This window comes from Canis lupus, chromosome 2, assembly GCF_011100685.1.
Source record: "Canis lupus familiaris isolate Mischka breed German Shepherd chromosome 2, alternate assembly UU_Cfam_GSD_1.0, whole genome shotgun sequence".
NCBI classification, from domain to species: Eukaryota; Metazoa; Chordata; class Mammalia; order Carnivora; family Canidae; genus Canis; species Canis lupus.
Window position 1 is genome coordinate 2,309,540 of NC_049223.1, and position 23,244 is coordinate 2,332,783.

At 42.5% G+C, this 23,244-nt stretch overlaps 3 long non-coding RNA genes across 4 annotated transcripts in view; 2 read left to right on the forward strand and 1 right to left on the reverse strand.

Moving 5' to 3' along the window:
- Window positions 1-11,235, reverse strand: LOC119871071. Of its 2 annotated transcripts, none has more exons than XR_005355146.1 (2): window positions 11,064-11,235; window positions 1-3,137 (listed from the first exon to the last, which is right to left on the reverse strand). It is a non-coding gene; the product is annotated as an uncharacterized LOC119871071 (long non-coding RNA). The 2 variants fall into 2 exon arrangements; XR_005355147.1 differs by lacking the exon at window positions 11,064-11,235 and adding an exon at window positions 10,092-10,697.
- LOC111091164 overlaps window positions 10,436-23,244 on the forward strand; it is a 19,887-nt gene continuing 7,078 nt past the window's right edge. The window contains exon 1 of the long non-coding RNA XR_005355145.1: window positions 10,436-10,636. This is a non-coding gene — a long non-coding RNA (uncharacterized LOC111091164). The remainder of the gene's footprint in view (window positions 10,637-23,244) is intronic.
- LOC119870082 lies at window positions 11,694-14,296 on the forward strand. Its single transcript, XR_005355148.1, has 3 exons — window positions 11,694-11,830; window positions 13,201-13,406; window positions 14,133-14,296. It is a non-coding gene; the product is annotated as an uncharacterized LOC119870082 (long non-coding RNA).

The window sequence follows — 23,244 nt, forward strand, 5'->3', positions numbered from 1 at the left end:
TGCCTTTCATTTCTTTTTTTTTTTTGTACCTTATTAAACTAGCTAGAATCTTCAATACAATGCAGAAGTGGTGAGAATGAACATCCTTGCCTTGTTCCTGATCTTAGGTAGAAATCATTAAGCTTTCCATAAGCTTTGTTGAGTGTAATATCAGCTATAGGTTTGCCACAGATGCCCTTAACAGGTTGAAGTAACTTTCCTCCTATTCCTAATTTGCTGGGAGTTTTGATTTATTGCATTTTAAAATAACAAATTGGTGTTGAATTTAATCAAATGCTTTTTCTGCATCTATTGAAATGATTATGTGGTTGCCCTCTATTCTATTAAAATGATGAAAGATATTGACTAATTTTTGGATATTAACCAGACATGAACTCCAAGCATAAACACCACTTGGGCATGATATATTATCCTTTTTACATATTGTTGAATTCAGTTTGTGACAATTTTGTTAAGATTTCTGTCAATATTCATGAAGGATATTAGTCTGTAGTTTTCTTTGTTTATAATGTTTTTATAGACTTCAGAATCCAAACTTTTGTGTATAACCCAGTATTAACCAATAGGTAACATTTCCTCTGCTCTTCATTTCATTTCTCTTCAGTCTAAAAAACTTCTTTAGCATTTCTTATATTGTAGGTCTGATGGTGATGGATTCTCTTTGTTTTACTTTATCTGGAAAAGATTTTATTTCATCTGTGTTCTTAAAGGATATTTTCACTGAGTATAGAATGCTTAGTTGGCAATTTTGTCTTTCACACTCTAATGATGCTCTTCCATTTTCTCCTGGCCTCCATGGTTTCTATTAAGAAGTCACTGGTAAATGGGATCGCTATTTCCTGGTGATATGCTGTTTTTCTCTTGCTGCTTTATTCTTTATTTTTGGCTTTCAATTTATTGACTTGGATGCACTTCAGGGGCCTCTTTGTGTTTATTCTGTGTGGTGTTTGTTTATTATCTTGTATCTGCAAAGTTCTATGTTTAATCAAATTTAGGAAAATTGAGGACTTTTTTTCTTCAAATATTTTTTTTTCTGCTCATTTTCTCTCTTTTCTTCTTCTGGTATTCCAATTACACACACATTAGGCCATTGGATATCATTTAACTGGTGCTTGAATTTCTGTTTAAGAGTTTGAAAATTTGTTTTCTCTGTGTTCTGCATTTTGGATAATTTATATTGGCCTATCTTGCATGCCATTTAGTCTTTTCTCTGGTATGTCTTTCAGCTAAGTCTATTCTGTGAAATTTTTATTTCAGAAAGTGTATTTTTTTGTTCTAGAATTTCCATTTATTTTTTTTAATGTGTCTATATCTGTGGTGTGATTTCCTGATTTATTCACATTAAAATCTTTGAGTTCCTGACTTGGGTTCATGTTGGGATACGGCTTCACTGATTTTCTTTTCTTCTGAGAGCGGGTTCTATTTTCTTGGTTCTTCATGTGACAGGTAATTTTAGGTCCATTCTGGACATTATAAATGTTAAGTTGTGGAGATTCTATATTCTGTTGTTTTTTTTTTTTTTTTTTCTCCAATGAGCATTTTTTTCCCTATGTTTGCAGGGAAGTTTTGTGTGAAAACTCCACTTGTAGATGGCAGCTCTTGTCACAGGTTAGATCTTATTTTTTTTAGCTGAGCTGTGTTAAGCCTGTTTCATATACATGTGTGTTGGAGACATGAATATACAGGGTTTGAGCATCTTGTCTCTGAATTTCTCTCTTCTGTGACCCTTCCACTCTCCTCTGCATTCATGGTTTCTGGCTTCATTTTTTTGGTTCATTGGTTTCATCTTTCTGGTTTCCCAGGACAGACAACCTATGGGTTTTCCCATGTATGTCACCACTGGTACTTACACATGCTACATGCACTGCTCTTAGCCACAGGCAAAAAATCCACAGAGCTGGGAATTTTCGGCATAGCTCCCATCTCACCTGTCCCCAGCAAACAGGTACTCCCTGCCAGGGTCTGTCAACTTTCTTTTCACTTGTCAGGCTTTCGGTAGTGGCTTTCTATGTCACATTCAGCTTTTATAATTGTTCTCTGCAGAGGGGAGGGACTTGTCTGGTTATGTTCTAGTCCGTCATACCCAGAAACAGGATTTTTTTTTTAGGATGAAGAACTTTCATTGAGATTTTGCTACCTAAATAGCTATATAAAGTTGGGAGTGCTGGAGGGAATGGTTGCCATCTCATTGTGCACAAACCACTAACAATATCATTAATGAGGGGGCTTAATTGGGGCTCCTGAGAATGACCGGTGGGAAAGAGGACCTGCTAAATCCAAACTCTTCTGGCATAAAGAGTCTGATATCAGAGTGAGAGAGAAAGAAGGAAGAAAGGAGAGAAGGAAGGAAGTAAGTTCTGATATCAGAATGGACATGAACACCCAAAACAGATTTTCTGTCATTACCTGAAAGTGACTATGGGATCTGTGTGGCATTGTTCCCACCCATGAATAGGGAAAAACACTTAAAATAGTGTGTCTGAAAAAAGGACAGTGTTTTGGTAAAAATGAAGTTTCTCGGTACTGACTCATTCAATACACTGGTCCAAGTGAAGGAAAAAGATTTCATTATTTTTCCACTCCACTCACATATATTATCTCCTACCCCTACTCCCATCTTATCACTATGTTTACATCACAATTTTTGGTTAAAGTCTATTAATTATCTCTATTTTTCATCACGTCTAATATTATTTATAACAGACCATAGAGTATACTGTGAATACATTTTTTTTCTTCTACTATTGTCCCCCTAGGGTTAGTAGCTGACTTGAATTTGTTCTTTTGCACGTGAGTTTATCTTCACTTAGTTTTGTAATTACCAATCACTAATTTATCTTCTGATTTTCTTGACATTCAGAAATCATTACAGTCTCAGTACATTCAGAATCATTAAGTGATTTGTTGATTTTTTATTTCCCCCTTGAAGACAAGTCTTCTAGAATCCTCCACCTTCAGCTCTCTCCTGTCCAGCTGTTCTCTGTGCAGTTGCCACCCTGTGACATCTTTCTTCATTGTCCAAAGGAATTCCTCTCTCCTGCTGTGGTAGCCTCCTTGTTCCCTGGCCCCATGTCTTCCTCTCCTTTGGTTTATTCCCTCGTTTGGATGAAGCATATCCTTGAGGATATTCCTGAAAACTAATGGGTAAGAAGTGAGTTTTTTGAGATATCATATGTCTAAGAATGTCTTTATTCTGCCTCACAAATGATTGACAGTTTTATTGGGTAGATCCTTAGCCACTGAGTCTTTATTGCTTTTATTATAAAATGATATTTGTAATTTAAAAATATATAAAGAAATAAAGTTATAGAAATAAAGTTCTAGCCATTTTCTCTATCCATTCAAGCAATGGCCTTAATGCATTTTTTTCTTTCACTGAGGCAGGGGCTTGGGGTCTGGAGTGGCCATGTTGTAATAATCTGGAAGCACTCCTTCCTTAGGGAAGTCATGCCTTTCTCACTTGGGGATCTGGTCAGCAACAGGTTCTTCTCCATGTGATCACAGAGATAGGCATGGGGCTCAAGCAAGGCCAAATAAATTTTTGTTCTGCAACTAATGACAGATCTGAGAAGGAAAACAACCCTCTGTGCTATCTTCTGTGCCTCTCCAGACACATTCTGGCCATGTGGTCACCTGCTCTGTGTCCTGGGAGCCTCCATCATCTTTCAGCTTCCCACAGGCCTCACCAGTGGGGGGCATTACCAGTAGGTCAATGATGAGGGTAGAGGCCAGGCTGCATGGGTTCATTGTGACCCTTTTCCAAATGCCATAGTTCCTGTCAGAAAGCCTTTTCTATACAGATCCCACTCCAGTTCCCAGTAACTGCTTCTTTCCCCTGCCGCCTCAGGTCCAGTAACAAAAACAACTCCTGGTGGATTACAGCACCAAGTCTACATTAGCTCTTATTGCTTTCTTCAAAAGCTGTACTCACCATGGAAAATCACACTTATTACATTATCCTCATGTCATCGAATTTTGAGTGTGGGGATCCCTGGGTGGTGCAGAGGTTTGGCGCCTGCCTTTGGCCTAGGGCACGATCCTGGAGACCCGGGATCGAATCCCACATCAGGCTCCCGGTGCATGGAGCCTGCTTCTCCCTCTGCCTGTGTCTCTGCCTCTCTCTCTCTCTCTCTCTCTCTCTCTCTCATAAATAAATAAATAAATAAATAAATAAATAAATAATTTAAAAATAAAAAAAAAAAGAATTTTGAGTGTTATTTGTTTCCTGCTAGCACTCTAGTAGATACGTTTCCTTTCTCCTAAACAGAGGTAAGGCTGGGTTTGCTAGAAGCCAGCAGACAGAGCCAAAGGATAGAAATGAATCTGATGAGATCCTTTGAGCATCTGGACTCAGCTTGGTTTGCAGCTAGCTGTATTCCAGTCTTCCCAGAAATATAAACTAATAAATTCCCATTTTGATTAATCTAATTGGTACAGGGTCCACAAAATGTATGGGGGAGGGCAGCCCGGGTGACTCAGTGGTTTAGCGCCTGCCTTCCGCCCAGGGCCTGATCCTGGAAACCTGGGATCGAGTCCCACGTCGGGCTCCCTGCATGGAGCTTGCTTCTCCCTCTGCCTGTGTCTCTGCCTCTGTCTCTCTCTGTGTCTCTCATGAATAAATAAGTAAAATCTTTTAAAAAAATGTATTGGGGAGCTGCTGACTGGCTGTGAAGCACAAGAATATAGTATCCATATTGACTTGGTATTGTGTGGCCAATGACAAGTTACTTCATTTCAGTATTTTTTTATCTTTATAACAGCTAAATGTTCACCTGCTCCTATGAAACTATTTTTGGTTAAGGTTCAAAGCACAATATAAAGTCTTATGTTGTGCCCAAGATATTGGCAATGTAGTTCAAGGTTTAAAAAAATTATTGGAAGAAGTACTTCCAATCCCTCAAGAGATCTAGAACATTATATAGAAATTTCATACATGCATTCCATGTGCTGGTAATTCTGAGGCCTAGGAACAGAGAACTTACTGGAAAAAAAAAAAAAAAAAGAATATTCTCTTTATCAGAGGCCCTGGCTGACTCTGTGAAGCTGGGGAGATTTTCTTAACTATATACTTGTAGCAGACATGGATTTGCTTATTCACTATGCATCTCTCTCTGCTTCCTGGTTAACAGAGCTCTGATTTTATTGGGAAACCAATATGTCTGGCCCCAGATTATGGGGCACCATAGATCTAATCATTACAATCTATGCTTCCTACTACTGTAGTCTCCCTTGAATCTAGAGATGGCCATATGCCAAGATCTAGCCAATGGGACCTAAGCAAAAGTCTGTTGGGGTGTTTTAGAGCAGGGTTTCTTAACCTTGACACTTTGACATTCTTCACTGGATAATCCTTTATTGTGGGAGTCTGTGTTGTAGAATGTTTCACAGCTTCCCTACCCACTAGCTATCAATAGCACTCTCTTAGTTGTGACAACTATGAATGTCTCTGGACATTGTCAAATGCCTCCTAGGTAGTAAAATTACCTCCATTTGAGAACTATTGTTTTAGGAAAAAGATCATATGTTGCTGGTAAGGAACCAGTGTCTGGAACCTCCTTCTCTCTTCCTTCTTCTTACCTTGGAACAGGAGTATGAGGATTGTGGTTGCAACCATGAGAAAAGGCCTAATGATTCTCTTGGAAACAATTGCTTAACAGCAATAACTTATATTTTTATATCACCATAGCAAGATTTTCTGAACTTTTAACCAAGAACATTTTTTTTTTAAAAAGATTTCATGTCTATTATGAGAGAGAAAAAGAGAGAGCAGGAGTGAGGAGCAGAGGGAATGGGACAAGCAGACTGCGCTGAACAGGGAGCTTGACATTGGGCTTGATCTCATGACCCCAAGATAATGACCTGAGCTGAAACCAAGAGTTGGATGTTCAACCAAGACACCCAGGTGTCCCTAACCAACTACATTCTTTTTAAAAAAAATTTTATGGGCAGCCCAGGTGGCTCAGTGGTTTAGCGCCACCTTCAGCCCAGGGCGTGATCCTGGAGACCCAGGATCGAGTCCCACATCAGGCTCTAGGCATGGAGCCCTGCTTCTCCCTCTGCCTGTGTCTCTGCCTCTCTCTCTCTCTCTCTGTCTCTTATGAATAAATAAATAAAATCTTTTTTAAAAAAGATTTTATTTATTTATTTATTTGAGAGAAAAAGATATCATTAGCAGGGAGGAGGAGTAGAGGGAGAAACAGGCTCCTTGCTCAGCAGGGAACCTGATGGGGGGCTTGATCCCAGGACCCCAGGATCATGACCTGAGCCAAAGGCAGATGCTTGCTGCCTGAGCCACCCAGGCACCCTCAACTATATTCTTTTTTTTTTTTTTTTTTTAAGATTTTATTTATTTATTCATGAGAGACAGAGAGAGAGGCAGAGATACAGGCAGAGGGAGAAGCAGGCTCCTCACAGGGAGCCTGATGCAGGACTCTATCCCCAGACTGAGCCCCTTGAGCCAAAGGCAGATGCTCAACCGCTGAGCCACCCAGGCGTCCCACCCCCAACTACATTCTTGGTTGAGAAGTCCAAATAGGGAAGTAGGCAGAGGTATGCTCCCTACCTCAGCATGTATGCAGTACTGAAGGTTGCATTATGTAACATCAAGATGTAAAACTCAATTGTATTTTTATATAATAGCAATAAACAACAAGGAATTCTAATGAAAAAAACAGCATTTATAATAGCATGAAAAATTATTTAACACTTAAAGATAATCTGACAAAACATGTGCAAGCTGTGTACACTGAACACAAACCATAGCTGAGAGAAAAGACTTCAAAAAACAGAGAGAACCCACGAGTTCAGAAAACAGTATTGGTAAGATACCAGTTCTCTTCAATTGATCTAGAAGTTCAATGTGATTCCAATACAAATTGCAATAACAACCATAAGATTTAAAAAATAAATAAACTGACAGGCTGATTCTGAAATTGTATAAAAATGTAAAAGAGTCAGAATAAGCAAAATAATGTTAAAACAAAGAATAAGTTGCAGGACTTACCCTACCTCACTTTAGACTTACCATAAAGCAATCAAATCAATGCGGTGTTGGTGTAAAGATAGACATATAAATCCATGCAGTGGAATAGAGTCCAGAAACAGGTCAACACACATATGATTAATTGATTTTTGACAGTGGTGCCAATCTAAATCAACATGGGATGGGTAATCTCTTCAGCAATGGTGCTGGGACAACTGGATATCCACATGGGAAGAGAAAAAGATCTTCCACTCATCTCAGTCTATATGCAAAAATTAACTTGAAACTGGTCATAAACCTATATGTAAAAGCTAACACTAATAAACTTCTAGAAGAAAATCCAGGCTCATTTGGGGTAGGTAAAGATTCCTTAGATAGGAATTTTACAAACTACAAAAGAAAGCAATTGATAAATTGTACTTCATCAACATTAAAAAATGTATTTCCTTGAAAGTTTTCTAAAAATTCTTTTATTTATTTATTCATGAGAGACAAAGAGAGAGAGGCAGAGCCATAGGCAGAGGGAGAAGCAGGCTTCCTGTGGGGAGCCCAATGTGGGACTCGATCACAGGACCCCAAGATCGTGACCTGAGCCAAAGGCAGATGCTCAATCACTGAGCCACCCAGGCATTCCCCTTGAAAACTTAATAAAAAATGAAATGGCAATCTATAGGGAGGAAAAAATATTTGCAATTCACATATCTGACAAAGAACAAGTATCCAGAAGATGTAAAGGATTCTTACACTTCAATAATGAGAAGTAGGGGAAAGTCGTATTTCAAAATGGGAAAAAGATTTGAGGGGATCCCTGGGTGGCTCAGCGGTTTGGTGCCTGCCTTTGGCCCGGGGTGCGATCCTGGAGTTCCGGGATCGAGTCCCGCATTGGGCTCCCAGCATGGAGCCTGCTTCTCCCTCTGCCTGTGTCTCTGCCTCTCTCTCTGCGTCAATCATAAATAAATAAATAAATAAATAAATAAATAAATAAATAAATAAATCTTAAAAAAAAAAAAAAGATTTGAACTGACACTTCACAACAAAAGACTGAAATGGCCAACAAGTACATGAAAACATGCTCAGTATCATTAGCCCTCAGAGAAATGTAAATTAAACCACAACAAAATACTCCAACCAGGAGGGCTAAAATTAAGAGGACTGAATGATGTTGATGAGGATGTAGACACACAAGAACTGTCATATACTGCTGGTGGAAATGTAAAATCTGTTACTATCACTTTGGGAAAGAATTCACAAATTCTTATGAAGTTAAGCATATACTTACTATATGACGCAGTAATTCCAGTCCTAGGCATTTACCCAAGAAAAATTAAACTTACATTCACAGAAACTTTTACTTGAATAGTTTCAGCAGCTTCATTCATAATAGCCAAACCCTGGAAGCAATTCCAGTATCTGTCAACTGGTGAATAGATACACAAATTGTGGTACATCCATACAATGCAATACTACTCAGCAATAGACGTAAAAATCTACTTATAACACAACTACATGGATTGGTCTCAAAAATATGCTGAGCAAAAGCAGCAAGACACAAAGAGTACATCTGATGATTATTACATTTATAGGAAATTATAGAAGAGGCAAAACTATTCTATGGCTGTCTGGGTGGATGTTGGCGGGTTTCCGCGAAGGGATCTGAGGAGACTTTTTTGAGTAAAGGAAATATTCTATATCTTGATTGTGGTAGTGTAGAAATTGGTCAAAACTCATCTATCTCCGGGGTGCCTGGCTGGCTCAGTCAGAACATGCGACTCTTGATCTTGGGGTTGTAAATTTAAACCCCACGTTGGGTGTATAGATTACTTAAAAATAAAATCTTAAAAACAAAACAAAACCCTCATCTATCTGCATACTTTAAATAGGTGCATTTCATTACAGTTGATTTAAGAAAGATGACCAGGTCAGGGGAAGCTCAAGCCCTGACGCGATGGGAGCGGTTGTGTTCTTTCAGCTCTCTGATTAGATGAGTAAGTTTATCTCATTAGGGGGAAACAATAGAAGGTTAGCTCTGACTGCTGACCTAAGGCATATTTTCTCAATATCAGTAATGAAAGAGATAACTTCTAAAGCACAATATAACTTACTGATTTAACCATTTACTTATTTCTGCTCCCATGCCTCACCACTCTCACCCATGCTAGAGTATCAGCTTTCCTCTGCTTGTGTTCATTGTAGGTATCAGCAAGATATACATACAGTAGGTATACAGTAGGTATCAGTAAGCTATAATAGATACCCATCTGTTATCTTCTGTATCTTATTTCTCAATTGGTTCCAAACTCAGAAGATAAGGTTGTTACTTGTCTCCTAAGACTCCCAACAGCCTTCTCCTCCTACTGAAAACAGTAATAACAATAGCACAATAATAAACCAAAAATCGTCCAACATTTATGGGGTGCTTACTAAGTGCCAGGATTACTATGTGTGAAAATGCTTATAAAATGTTATGTCTTGGGATCCTTGGGTGGCGCAGTGGTTTAGCGCCTGTCTTTGGCCCAGGGCACGATCCTGGAGACCCGGGATCGAGTCCCAGGTCGGGCTCCCTGCAAGGAGCCTGCTTCTCCCTCTGCCTGGGTCTCTGCTTCTCTCTCTCTTTCTCTATCATGAATAAATAAATAAAATCTTTTAAAAAAATGTTATATCTTTCAATCCTCATAATAATCCAGTAAAATGGGTACCATTTTTATTTGCATTTTGGAGTTGATAAAGCCAAGGCGCAGAGAAGTAGCTCACCCATGGTCATACAGTTAGTAGGTGGTAGAACGGGGTTTTGAAGCCAGGTAATCTGATCCTTGGCCTTATTCGCACAACAGCCTGGGCATTTTGTTTGTTGTTGTTGTTAGATTTTGTTTATTTATTCATGAGAGACACAGAGAGAGAGGCAGAGACACAGGCAGAGGGAGAAGCAGGCTCCCTGCCCGATCCCAGGACCCTGGGGTTAGGATCTGAGCTGAAGGCAGACGCTCAACCACTGAGCCACCCAGGCATCCCAACAACAATAAATCTTGCCATCATACATGTGGGGCTCTACATTGGCCTGGTCCCCTTGGAGCTAGTTTCTCCTGACTCACTATTCCAGGCCCATACTCACTTTATTTTGGGTTCCCAGGTGCAGTAAATGATGTCCTCGACCTTTGCACATGCCTTTTCATCATACAGAAAGCTCTCCTCTCCCAGCCTCTGTTCCACCCACACCACTGATTTCTTCAGGCTTTATTGAAATACCACATTTTTAGAGAGGCTTCTGACCCCCTCTTCTCCAAATCCAACCCAAACTCTGCACTATTCTCTTTCATTTTAACCTGGGTTGTATAGCCACCGCACTGATCACAATCTGAAATTATTTTCCCATTTCGGTGTGTAACTGGTACGACCTGCTTCACCAGCTTGGGGTGAAAATTAAGTCACGGAGCTTTATTGTTCGTGTCAGCACTGGCTCCAGGTTCCACCTGCCAGCCTTCCAAGAAGCCTCCTCCCTTCCTGGGGTTGCGGGGGGTTGTGCCCCAGTCAGACTGTCCGGTAACCTCCGAGATTCACTCCACCTAAAGAGGCCAGTCCTGCTCCCAGACGCCTTAACAAGAGTGATCCAGAGCCTCTCGTTACTTTGGGGGCCGGCCCTGGTGTTGCTTCCCGTTGGTAAGAGCCGGCCCCGAGGCTGTGGGGGGCCGTGGCCAGTGCCCTCGGGCCCCTCGGTGGGTGGGAGGCGCGGCGGGAGGGGTGCCAGGCGGGGCCCACACTCCGGGCCCCCGGGGGCCCACACCCGCCCCGCGGCCCGCGGCCCAGCGCCACCCGCAGGTGCGGCGTGCGAGGTGCTGAAGAGCTGGGCTGTGCCGAGGCTGCGCCGAGACGCTCCAGGGCCCCTCCCTCCCGCTCGCACCCCGAGGCCCGGCCCGCCGCTGCCCTCCGGGCGCCCCGCCCCGCGCCCGCTCAGGGCCTCCTCCCTGCCCCCCCAGGAAGTCCCAGTCTGCACTGGAGTCAGCGCGCCTCCCCGGCGGGAACTAGGAAAGGGCTTCTTTCTGTCTGGCACACCCCTCACACCCCTCACACCCCCACACTCACGCACACGCACACGCACACCACCGCGTCCTTCCTTCCCCGCCTGCAGCCGCTGGGGCCACCTCTCCCAGTACCCGAAGGGCGGCGGGACTGCAGTGATGGTCTCCGGCACAGAGACCATGTTCTCCTGAGCAACTGGAATTTTCCTAGATAGAAACTGTGGGAAACTTATAAATAGAAGTTCATTTTAGATTTAAAAAACTAGAATTCCATTCCAAGCGTTGCCTAGCTACGTCTGTCTGCCTGATTCACCTTCAGGCCCTCTCCTGGAGGAGCCGGGGCTTCCCACTGCTCCTGGCTGAGGGTGGGCGTTCAATCCACACCTGTTGAATGACTGATGAATCACCAAATCCTGAATAAAACTGTGCCTATCAGTAAACTAGGACACGAGTTTGACAACCAAAGGATTAATAGGAGGTTACATAACAATCTTATTAAACGCCGACCATCAGTTGTTGTGTTCATATACATGCAATTTTATGCATTGCTTCTTTTTAATTTAAAGAAGAGCTCCTTTTTATTTTTTTTTAATTTTATTTATTTATGATAGGCACACAGTGAGAGAGAGAGAGAGAGAGAGAGAGAGAGATTGGCAGAGACACAGGCAGAGGGAGAAGCAGGCTCCATGCACCGGGAGCCCGACGTGGGATTCGATCCCGGGTCTCCAGGATCACACCCTGGGCCAGAGGCAGGCGCCAAACCGCTGCGCCACCCAGGGATCCCAAGCTCCTTTTTATTTTGAAACTTTCAAAAAGATCTCAGACATTCGAAGTGGTAAGAAAAAAAAAAATAATATAACGAACACTGGGAAACCCACCATAGATATTTTTTTTTAAGATTTTATTTATTCATAGAGACACAGCTAGAGAGAGAGAGGCAGAGACACAGGCAGAGGGAGAAGCAGGCTCCATGCTGGGAGCCCGACATGAGACTCGATCCCGGGTCTCCAGGATCACGCCCTGGGCTGCAGGCGGTGCCAAACCGCTGCACCACCGGGGCTGCCCCCCACTGTAGATTTTAAGATGTAAACCAAAACTGATGTGGAACCTACCTGTGGAACCTACCTGTGTACCCCTACCACTCCCCAGCCCTTCCCATCTGAAGTAACCATTATTCTAAATGTGAAGAAACTTCCACAGTCTTGAAGGGATGGCACCCCCCCCCCCCCCTTGCACAGGAGCTTGCCCCTCCCTTCTAATCGCAGGTGCTCAGAGGTGAGCACCTGATGCACCTGGCCAGTCAGCTGCTGCTCCTCAGGATTGTGAATTGAGGGTCTGAGTTAATTTGCTGTGATGAGCAAAACTGACAGGTTATGCTAACTTGGGGCTTAGACCTTTTTTGGGCGTTGCCACAACGTTCCTTCCAGAATGGCAGGAAGAGATAAGAAAGGCCACGCTTGCCCCTGAGACAGAGGAGGAGAGGAAGGAGGGGGAAGGCCAAGGGGGATGACTTTGACCTTACTTCCAAAGTTTTTCCCATCTGGGTCCCACTCCTCTCAGGCTTCCCTGCTCCCACTTTTAATTTGTGAGACTCCTTTATAACCTTCCCATGATTTCCATTTTAGTCAGATGGAATTTGACAAATTTAATTAATTTTATTTGCATTTTTAATTAATTAAATTCACAAATAAGCTTTCCCCACACACACAAAAAAAATAAATTTTGTTCACTAATTACAAGCGGATGAAATTCCTAAAATCTTAGAATCTGATTCATTTGACAGATATTTACTGAGCACCTACTGAATACTAAGCTTTGCTACAAATCTTTGGTTCAGCGGTTCAGCTTTCCAGCCAAGGTGACCAACCAGCTCCGGTTCTGGGGACTTTGCCAGTTCCTCGCACCCTAAGACCCAGCTCAGTCTGGCAGAGGGGGCCCTGGGCTACCCTATTTCCAACCACAGTAGAAACCCTCCTACAACATCCCCTGCTTTCTAGCAGCTGTTATTGTACAAACATTTGGCTAGACTTTAACAGACAATTCTTTGTGCTGAGTTTAATTCCATCTTCATATAGTTTCTACTGCCATATTCTGCTTTTGGCTCTTTTCATAAAACACATTTTCGTCCATTGTTAAAATCTATTCCTTTCTGACCAGGCCTGTGCTATAATTTAACCCTGATCGGTTAACTGTTACCTTCCGCAGAGTGGGCACAAATCAGGGTCCTCCTCAGCTCCAACAGCCCGCTAAGGTTGTGCCAACACCACTCTCTTCCTTGGGAGGAACTTCTGGGAACCTCTTTCTCAGGTCAAGTGATCCCAAGGGGCTACCAATACACAGGACCCTGAGTCCTTCATTCATTCACCAAATGCATCCACGGAACCTCTGGCACCTACAGACAGGTAGAGAAGGTGAGTCCTGAATCCCAGTAAATACATACTGTGTGAATGCTAAATTCCCTGAGAGATGGATCAAATTCTAATGGGCAAGAGAGGAAAGAGGGATGGCAGGCAGCTGGAAGAATCAGTAGTTACTTTAGGGGAAAGCGCTGTCTGAAAAAGCAACTGCTCAACTTCAGCTTTCCTAAGCCACATGGCATCAGTAACCTGTTAAGGGCCATTACAATACTAAAGGATGTATTTATCAGTTTTCTAACTGGGACCAGTGTCCTGAGGAAATGGGTTGGAAGTCAGCTGCTTCTCCCATCTTACACATCTCCATCCTTTGTGGGTCTCATCCATGGCTGCACGTTGAAATCGCCCAGAGAGCTTTAAAATTTGACAGCTGGGGGCACCAGGGTGGCTCAGGTGGTTGAGTGGCCAGCTCTTGATTTGACTCAGGTCTTGATCTTGGGGTCTAGGGATGGAGCCAGGTGTCAGGCTCCCAATTCACGCATTCTCTCCCTCTACCTCTCTCCCCAGCTCATTTTCTCTCTCTCTCTCTCTGAAATACATAAATAAATCTTTTAAAAAAAAATTGGACACCTGGTCTCCCCTCAGAGTTTCTAATTAGTTTGTCTGTGGTGTGGTGTAGACATCAGATTCCTGAATCCCTCCCAGGTGATCCAAGTGCAGCTGAGGTTGAGCTGGATGCTCAGGCCAAGACCTCCCTGACCTCTCCTCCTCTCAATCTGGCAGAAGTGCTGTTGGCTCTACTCCTCAAGGAAACATCTCTTGCTCCAGTTCTCCTTTCCGACTGCCCACCGGCTCCCAGACCTGAGTTTTTCAGTGGCCCCCTCAGTGGACCAGCAGTTTGCTTTCTGCCTGGCCACCAGAGAGGTCTTGAGGCCCAGGGTGGTTGACAGCCCTCCTCTTCAAGCCTCCTCGGTATGTCTTGGAGTGGAAGAAGTCTTTGTCTACCTGATAGGGCCAGAGTTGGCCAGATTCCTGGTGGTCTCTTTAACCTCCTCTCTGCCCATCCTTCCCACCCCCTCCTCAGGCTTCAACCTCACTGCCTCCCTCCCCTCCCCTCAAGGTTTTCAGACCTAGAGACTTCTGCCTGAAGTGCCTGAAGTGGTTGCACGACCTCCTCCCTGATGTAACAGATCTCTGGTGGACTCTGACCCTCACCGAGGGTTTTTTTTTTTTTTTTCTTTTTTCAAATAAGTCTCAATTTTTTTTTAATTTTTTTATTTATTTATGATAGTCAGAGAGAGAGAGAGAGAGAGAGAGAGAGAGAGGCAGAGACATAGGCAGAGGGAGAAGCAGGCTCCATGCACCGGGAGCCCAACGTGGGATTCGATCCCGGGTCTCCAGGATTGCGCCCTGGGCCAAAGGCAGGCGCTAAACCGCTGCGCCACCCAGGGTTCCCCAAATAAGTCTCAATTTTAATAAGATCCTCTACATACATTTGCTACTAAAAATTGAAATAGCACATCAAAAAAAATTACAATTTCTGAAAACCAGAAAAATCTACTTTATGCACACCCTCCCCTAATTATACTCTAACCAAACCACCTCAAGTTTTCTGTGTATTCCTTCTGCACAAGTTACTTGGCTTCCAATTTTTTGATGTTAGGTTTTATCTTAATGACTTTAGGCTTCTCAAACACCTTCTTAGACCACCCTGTTTAACATAGCACCCCCGGCCTGACTCTCTATGCCCTCATTATACTTTGGTTATCTTTTTAGCATTTATCACCTATTCCATATTTTTGTTTGTTTAATCTCCTCCCCACCCCCCATTAGAACGTGAGCTCCATGAGAACAGGGGCAGTATTTTATGCTCTGCTGTATCTATAGCACCTAGAACAATAGAAGGTGCTCAATAAATATTATTAGAAAGAATGAAGACAGGCAAATTTTAATGGGAGAGAAAGGGTATGGTGCTGCCAAAGCAGAGCAAGTTGATGCAGTATCCCTTACCCAGTCACTTACTGGCCGAGTAACCTTGAACAAGCTTCTTTACCTCTCTCTGAACCTCAGTGTCCTTATCTGTCCATGGTGATATAATAGTACCTGTGGGCCTCAAAAACTTGTCGGATTCCATGGATCCTGTATGCATAGCAGAGCAGAGTGCCTAGTAATGGCAGAACATGCCCCATTGAGAGCAGCTGTAGTGGTTATGTACGGTACCAGCAGGGCTGAGGAGGGAGCCAAGCCCCAGCCCTGGATGTTCTGGGGAAAGATGATCTTCCCGGGGAAGGAAGGGAAGGCATTTCAGGCAAAGCACAGATTTGGGAGGCAGGGGGCCCAGGCTAGTGGCACAGGTTGGTGGTTGATGATGCTTGGTGACCCAAGTCAAGTCTTTGCTCTGAAAGCCAGATTTTTATACCTGTAGACCTCACAGTGTTCTTTGAGGATCAAAAGAATTATTGTATATGATTCTTCATTTAAATCATATACATTTGAAAAGAGCCACCTAGAGAAATACTGCATATGCTTCTTTTCAAACCATAAATTGCTACATAGGCTCTTATTATGATCTCCCGAGTTTGTCCAAGGCTGTCTATATAAACACAGACACGTCTCGTCCTTCTCATCTGAGGCTGTCCTATCCTCCAGGGACTGGCATTCCTAGGGACTGGCCAAATGGGAACACGGCTGTTTAGCTGCACCCATCTCTGCTCAAAGGCTCAGTTTCTCTTCAGATTTATTTTGTACTTTAGTCTGTTTTAATATGGGCTCTTAGAATGTGTACTTTTTTATTATTCTACTTTATCATGCTATAATTTCTTTAGGAAACATTATTTACTTTTGAAAAATACCTAGTGTTTGGGGATCCCTGGGTGGCGCAGCGGTTTGGCGCCTGCCTTTGGCCCAGGGCGCGATCCTGGAGACCCAGGATCGAATCCCACGTCGGGCTCCCGGTGCATGGAGCCTGCTTCTTGCTCTGCCTGTGTCTCTGCCTCTCTCTCTCCCTCTCTGTGACTATCATGAATAAATAAATAAAATCTTAAAAAAAAAAAAGAAAAATACCTAGTCTTTGTAAACATTATCCTCATCTTTGTTGATGTATTCCCTGTTTGTTGTGTTTAAAAATATATACATAAGTTATATATGTATATTGATTGCATATACTATTCATATGCTTTGTGAGGTATGTTATTTATATGTAGGCTCACTTTTACTCCTATAATTGTCTCCTTGTTCTAACCTCTATAGCTCGATCATGATATAAGTCTTAAGAATACTTTTCCTGGGATCCCTGGGTGGCGCAGCGGTTTGGCGCCTGCCTTTGGCCCAGGGCGCGATCCTGGAGACCCGGGATCGAATCCCACGTCGGGCTCCCGGTGCATGGAGCCTGCTTCTCCCTCTGCCTGTGTCTCTGCCTCTCTCTCTCTCTGTATGACTATCATAAATAAACAAAAAATAAAAATTTAAAAAAAAAAAAAAAAAAAAAAAAAAAAAAAAAAAGAATACTTTTCCTTTATCTGCCATCATTCGTGTTTTCATTCAATCATTTATTCACTCAACAAATATGTATGGAGTGCCCACTATGTGCCACTATTGTATGGGAGGTAATGCAACAAAGCAAATAGATTTAAAGCTAAGAACTATGGGCTAATAAAGCAGGGAGGAGGACAGGGACTTGACTGCAGGGGTTTCAACATTACCCACGGATGGCCAAGGAGGGCTGACTCAGAGGGCAACATTTTTGCTAGATTCGAGGGAGTTAGGGGACAGGTCTAGTATCGTGCAGAGTAACAGTCCAGGAAGGGGGAATGATAAGTGCAAAGGCCCTGGGAATGAGTCAAGTCAGAGAAGGAGCAAAGAAGCAGAATGAGGATGGGGTGTGGCAAGAGATGGGGTCATGTGCAGCTATGATTTCAGGATAGGTAAGGGATGCAGGTTGCTTAGACCAGGGAGGTGACAGCAGAGATGGGGAGTGGATGAATTCTGGATATTTGTGAAGAGTAGCCCTTTCCTAATGTTTAGGAATTGTTAGTGATCTCTGCTGGCAATGTGACTTCGTTGGTATGACATCAATTAGCTTAAAGAATTTCCTTTCATTTAAAAGAATCAAGATGCTCGTACTCCCTGTGGGTCCTCTCTGCTGGCGTTTCACCCCGGATTCCACCTCTCTGGGTCAGCAAGGTCACCTTCTCCTACATGCATGTCATTGGCTCTCCTTCTTGAGTTCACAGACCCGTCTCCTCCGCAATGCCTTTCCTTTCTTGAAGGCGTAGGCAGGGCTCTTGCTTCCCAAAGGATGAGCTTTGGGAAGACCCAGTGTCTCACAATCTCTGACTCTCTCACTTGCTGAATTTCATTAACATTACACGTGCATTTGCTTTGATGTGAAAAGGAAACAAAAATATTCTCCCCCCTCTCTCTGAAAGTTCTACTTGCTAAAGTTGGTCAAATTTGAAAATGGCATTTTAAAAAGTCATTGACCTAAATAGGCAACCTAAATTATACCATCTTCTCCGTGAGTGGAGTTTATGTAACGCTACGGTCGAGGTGTAGAGCTGGGGGCTGTTTACTGGGATCCATCAACCTGCTGCCTTCCCAGGGCCATGTCCCTCGGGACACCACGTGCCATGTTGCTCTTTGTAGTTTTAAATATCCTTGGTGACTGGTCTAGCACTACTCCCACATGAATGGTTTTGCTGTTTTCTTTTACAGTTCTTCATAATAGGTGGGCTTTTTCCCCTAACAGTGAATACACAACCTCACCCTCGGTCTCTTTCCTGTATTGCATACATTATATGTTGTTGTATTTCATCTTCTTATTACTTTAAACACCTAAAAACAAAATAAAGAGATCTAACAATTGTAAATACAAGGCTATAAAACCATCCACTACATTGAGTGTGGTGAAGGTTAATTCTACAGATTATGAAATTGATCACGTCACTAAATCTTGTCAACTTTCTGATACTCTTTCCATGTCACCTCAGCATGTTCCTTGAGTAGAATCAGGACATTCTGAAAATCCAGATCGAACAACACTCATTTCCTAACTCAAACACAATGAGCCCCCTCTTCCTCTTCCCCAGAGAATAGAAGATGATATGGTCAAACTGCCATAAAACTTACTTTTTTAAAGGTTTGGGAGGGAAAGAAGTTCTTCATTTGGAAACTACTGTTTATTTCTTTTCCTTTTGCTTTGCCCTCTTCATATTCTTTTATTCTCATTTTTGCTTATAGCAAACAAGCAACATCTGAGAAAAGTCAGTCACCCACAACCCTTACTCCTGCCCTGTGTGAGGTGAGGTCATGGAGTGTGACACTGAGTGCTCCTCTCCAATCCCACTTCATTGCTTGATAATTTTTTATCTTGGCTGAATCACCTCAAGTCTCTGAAGCCCAATTTCTTTGTTTGTAATATAACATTGTTTCTCCCTCTTGTGGGGTGACTGTGCACCCGGGGAGACCAGTGCCCCCAGCAGAGAGACAGAGGACTGTTCTCCAGGAGTCTGTCCTGATGACCATGTCCCTAGGCTACATCTGCCACTAGAGTGTCTTCTTATCTTACTCTAGTCTCCTAACACCTTGTCATACTTCAAGAAGTAGTATCACTTCCTTGTGAAGGCTCTGCGGAAACTACAAAGAAATAGTAGTGTCAGGGATAACTGACACCATCCTGGGTTTTTTCACTCGTTCTTGAATTACATTATTTTTTCACCATTATCATCTTTCATTTTCCAAAACTTATAAAAATGTTCAGTATCACTTGGTAAAGAACTATTGCTTGCTAATTACCATTAAATCTTTCTTCTATTAAATAGCACACTGACATCTGCCTGTTGCTATCATGACCGCATTGCAAACCAAATTTGAAAAGTTGAGGAATAATCAAAGGTATAAATAAAATGGCATCTGTACATCATCATATGTTTTAGCAGGTTAAGAAGTGGATGGAGTCCTAGCGGCGGCAATATATCATTTGGGAATTTACTCTATCTAAATTGCATGTTAGTTGCTGTCATCCTAGAGAATTTCCTAGACAGAAATCTCCTAGTTATCAAATTTTTCAATCCAGGCCTTATCATTCTCTGTATTTGTTTGTAAATACAAATGTCGTCGTCGACTGTCATTGAAGAATCTGGTGACAGAAAGCACTTGGGACAAGACTTCTGCCGACACAGGAAAGTAACCAACTTGAGGCATTGGACTTGGGGGTCGGGGCAAGATGGTTGAGAAGTAGGGTCCCCAAGTCACCCTGTCCCCACCAACTTACCTTGAGGCATTGAACTTGAAATGAGGATTGAACACACTTAGATAACTGTCTTAAATGATAATAAAGGTTTTTTTGTTTGTTTTGATTCAGGTTTTTTTTTTGTTTTTTTTTTTTAATGTCATTCTGTCTTACTGCAAACTCAAAAATCCTCCCGTGGAGCTCTCTTGTCAGGCAGAGAAAATCCCAGAGCGGAGCTGGATGAATGGTTGCTCTCAGCACTCTGCCCCTTCTCTCCTCATCTCTATTTAGAATTCCGGGTGCTTCTAAAGTGCATAATGGTCAGCTTTTTTGAAAGGTCCACAGAGTCAGTGTGTTCTTTGCTGTTCAGAATTTAGCCTTTTGAAAGCAAGCTGTTCTACCAGCTTTTACATAACTGTCTTACTTGACTGCATGGGCCCTTTCCTGTTGCATTTCTGCTGACACATTCTGAATTGACTTTCCTAGATGAGCTGATGCCTGTTCTCTTAAGTTTTACCAACAGCCGATTGTGTAAGGTGAGATTTTCACAGTGAAAGACACAGTATTCCTACAAGACATGCTGTGCACTCTGTAGCTTTTGGACAGGTAGCTGGGCTGTTGTATCAATAGTTCCTGACAGAGAATAGGCTTAACTTCCAGATGCAGGGATGGAGATGCGAAGAATCACCACTTATCACATTCACAGGTACTTTTCCAAAAAGAAACAATTCATTTAGGTAACAATATATGAGGTGCCGTCTTATGAATGCCCAAACTACCCAGTGAAAGCACCAATAGGAGAAAACATTAATGAACTATTTACTAGAGCATCTTGTGGCTCACCTGTATTAAAGCGTTTTCTTCCATCTAGGAACTATCTCAGGCTATTTTTATGGTTTCTGGAGCCATCTGTTCTAACCTGTACTCGCTGCTGCTTAGAATACAGATGTTAATTACCTTTTTAACATTTCCCTGCTCCTTGCAATAAGCCTCAAATGCCCCCAAGCGTTTATTAGTTTCTCAACACTCAGGCCTTCTCTTTGGTTTTCCACGAGCAGCAAAATTCAGAACTCTTCTCTCCCAATCATCTGTAGCTAGAGGGATACCAATTTGCCCTCTGGGGAGAAGTGCAGAAATGACACTGCACTTAAATCTGCACTAATGCAGACCTTCTCCTGCTGAGTTGAATAAAGTCATCTGAATTCTAAACATCTTAAACCTCTCTTTAACAGGATGGGTTCAAACATGTCAGAGAGATTCCTTCCGAACCGGAAGCCTGTCCAGTTCTTCATTTGGAAACTACTGTTTATCTCCCTGGTAGTTAAGTCCATGGCTGGGTTCATTCCCATGGGCAGACCATCCGTCAGTGAAGTGTGGCCTTTATTATGGTTTCTTTTCATCCATGGGTCTGATTATCCTTTCTTTCTGATAATAAATTCCCTAAGGGGCCCTAAAATGGATTCTGCAGTAGTTACTGGTTTGTCCACTGACCTTTTTTCCTTGTTTCTTGTTAAAGGTCAGGAAGTTGCTATTATAGCAAATGAAATGTAGTTTCCAAAGGGCCTCAGAGAATAAATAGAAACCCCATTTAGAATGTGAACATACTTTAAATGGTTATGGAGGATGACTCTGCCCTGCCCCTGAAAAATAATTCACTTCAATAGAAATTAAAAATTTGTTATTTGATAAGCCTTCTAGAGTGTTTTGCTAATTAAAATTCGTCATTTTATTATACTACTGAAAACTACAGAGGGAAGGCTATCTTGCAGTTGCAAAGAGTGGACTTTTGCTCAGTTGTGGGAGTTCTTGAATTTTATTACTTTACTCACTCCTGGCAGTTGCTAATTGAACTAAAAAGAAAGTAAGTCAGGAAATAGTGGAAAAAGAAGAGAGCACAGTACCAGGCAGGAGTAGATTTTTAACATATTTTTACTGAATAAATGAGTGAAAAGGAGAAAAGGAACCCTGAAGATTTTTAAAGAAGGGTTACCATGGGCAGGATTTCAGAACTTCTGGTATCAAAATCAATTAGAAACATTCAGATCAGGGGCATCTTGGTGGCTTAGTGGGTTAAGCGACTGCCTGCGGTTCAGGTCATAATCGAGACCCATGTCTGGCCCTGCCTTGGGCTCCCGACTCAGCAAGGACTCTGCTTCTTCTCCTCCCACCACCCCCCTTGCTTGTTCTCTCTCATAAATAAATAAAATCTTAAAAAAAAAGAAAAAAGAAAAAGAAAAGAAACACTCAGGCCATCCTTTTCTGAGTGTGAATATAATCTTGCCATGAGGAAAAAAATGTTTTTCTTTGAATAAAATTCTGGAAAATAAAAAAAGATGGGAAGATGAATGTGAAGAGAAGCTAAATGAGATGAGCAGAAGATAAAAAGCAAAGAGGAAAACACAGACTAGAGCCTGTTACAACAAAAGCTAACAGAAATTACGCAAATTCGCTCTCTCTGTCCTCTCATTCCCTTTCCTTATTTTTAGTATTTATACTCAGAATTCCAAAGGGAGATTTAAGGACAATTTGGAAATACGTTAAGTAAGACAACACCAGGTGGCAAATAGCAATTTAATTCTCCTTGCCAGCAGAGCTAAAGACTTAGAATGCTTTTTATTAGCAAAGCTGGGTGGGAGGAGGACAGAGGGGAGGCCAGCAGGGAAAAGCCATTAAAGTGTTTCGACAAAGGCAGCCCAGCGATGGATGGCTTTTATAAGAAATCTTTTAATATGCGCATTAATTCTTCTTTTCATCTTACCGCCTGCTAGAAAATTAGTTGTAGAGGCATTACAGATGTTTTCTCTGGAGCAAATACTTACAGGAGTAGTGTGTTGACATTGTGTGGCTTTGGGTTTCAGGGAGCAGGCTGGTGCCTCTCGGGACATGTACACACAGCAGGCAGGCCCTGCCACACCCGTGAGAAGCCAGTTGCATTCAGAGGCAGCCGGAGTCGTGTTTGCCCTCTGCACCAACTCGAGTGTGGTGCTCTTTATTTTGAAAATAGGATAAGGGGTCTGCTTCGGAAGTCTTTCATGTATCTGTGTCCTGTTTGGTTTTTATCTGTTGGAGAAATTGGATTTTCCGAGACCCTAAACACACACTATTTGGATAGTGGTAAATACTTAACATTTCAGATAAAGGAGAATATCCTGCCATTGACGTTGTGATGATTTCAACTTCTGTCCCCATGAGCACCTTCACACACCCCTACTCCGGCCCCGTCTACTTCAGGGGCCCCCGGAGCTCTGTGTCTTCCTTCTCTCCAGTGAGACTCCCCAGCTCCAATTCTGTGTGAGATCCACTGCAGCAGACAGAGAAGGACGGAGAAGCCCAGGCCTGGGGGCTCCTGAATGGAATCATAAGGGATGGTTCCCCTTTTCTTCTTGGAAGCATTAAATAAATTAAACATTAATCTATTATTGAATAGATTGAATAAATGATATTAATCGTTTACTAATCGACATGATGTTTAAAACCTCTTTCTCTGCAGTGTCTTACTAAGAAGGGCCGCGGCTAGAAATTATTCTCCATTTCCCCAGAGATTTGTTCTCAGTTTGTTTCACTGAAGTTCTAAAATAGCAGGCACTTTTGCATTTTACTGAGTTGGCCCAGAGGTCTAGATTCACATTATACAACGACCTTCCAAAGTTGCATAGCTGGCCCTTC